This window comes from Hemiscyllium ocellatum, unplaced genomic scaffold (assembly GCF_020745735.1).
Source record: "Hemiscyllium ocellatum isolate sHemOce1 unplaced genomic scaffold, sHemOce1.pat.X.cur. scaffold_1945_pat_ctg1, whole genome shotgun sequence".
NCBI classification, from domain to species: domain Eukaryota; kingdom Metazoa; phylum Chordata; class Chondrichthyes; order Orectolobiformes; family Hemiscylliidae; genus Hemiscyllium; species Hemiscyllium ocellatum.
Window position 1 is genome coordinate 19,118 of NW_026867923.1, and position 1,218 is coordinate 20,335.

At 49.8% G+C, this 1,218-nt stretch overlaps 1 non-coding gene across 1 annotated transcript; it reads right to left on the reverse strand.

Moving 5' to 3' along the window:
- Positions 1 to 363: 363 nt before the first annotated feature.
- Positions 364 to 453, reverse strand: trnap-ugg (transfer RNA proline (anticodon UGG)). The gene is given in 2 exon segments: positions 364 to 399; positions 418 to 453. It is a non-coding gene; the product is annotated as a tRNA-Pro (tRNA).
- Between the last annotated feature and the right edge of the window lie 765 nt (positions 454 to 1,218).

A 1,218-nucleotide genomic window follows, 5' to 3' on the forward strand; every position in this document is an offset into this window, starting at 1 on the left:
ACGTTCTTCCTCCTGTCATTTTTACTTGTTTTCCTGGTGACCTTAAAATTCTGCCGAATCGTTGTGGACCTTTCAGGTGTGGGAACATTTTCACAACATTATTTCCTGTTTCTAGGTCCCTCATGACTTGGAAAAACTTCGGTTCTCCGAGGAGAGCTGTCCCAATTTTCCAATCTACCTTCATTGCTGACATTCCCCAAACACCGCACAGCTCACGTCAACCTGTTCGACACGACATCCAACCATTTCACTTCCCTGTTTTCTGCCTTGTCCGTACTCCAGACAGCCCAACCTCGTTTCACCAAGGTGCTTTTGAGAAAATTAATCAGGCAGTTTTGCACAAGTCAAGTTTTAGAAAAACCTCGGCTCGTCCGGGATTTGAACCCGGGACCTCTCGCAACTCATCACAGTACGGCACCCAAAGCGAGAATCATACGCCTAGACCAACGAGCCAGAGAGCCGGCCCGCGATAGATGCCCCACACCGCTTGAGTGACCTGAGACGTGCTCACTATGAAATACCTTTGAGATTGCTCTAAGAATTGCTAGCGGCAAAGAGTTTCTCGAACAGCTGCTTCTCATTCAGTCTCCCTGCTGCTGTTTGTCACGTCCCCAGGAACCGGGCTCTCTCCACTGGCAGACAATTCAACATTTTGTTTTGAAATTTTTCTATGACACCCGAGCGGCCAGTGACAAGCATTACCCTCCTCACCATGGGATACAGAGAACAGGAGAAGACCACGCAGATCTCCACGAGTGTATCAACTCGACTGTGCACATTGGGCCAGTATATCACTGTGAAATATTTATGTCCAAGCCTTTTTTCGGAAGCAGATGAGAAGGCGAGGTGCAGAACAGAGCGCAGTTATAAGGGAAAGCTGCTAAAGACGACATTGAGTGAATAGGAGAGAGTGGGTTATGGTCCCAACACGCACCCGTTGTGCCGGGGGTTACACTTCGGGTCCACTCTTCCTTCACTCGCAACACCCCACACCCACCTCCCATAGTGCCAAGTCGCTTTCGCCTGAAACTGCCGAATGTGCAACACCTGCCCATTTACCGGCTCCCTCCTGAATATCCAAGGGCTCAAACATACCTGCCAGGTGAAGCAGCACTTTTGCCACAACCTAGTCCACTGCATTCGCTGCTCACAGTGTCGTTTCCCCAATGTAGCATGAAGCATAAACTGGGTGACTGCTTCGCAGAACATCCGGTTCTG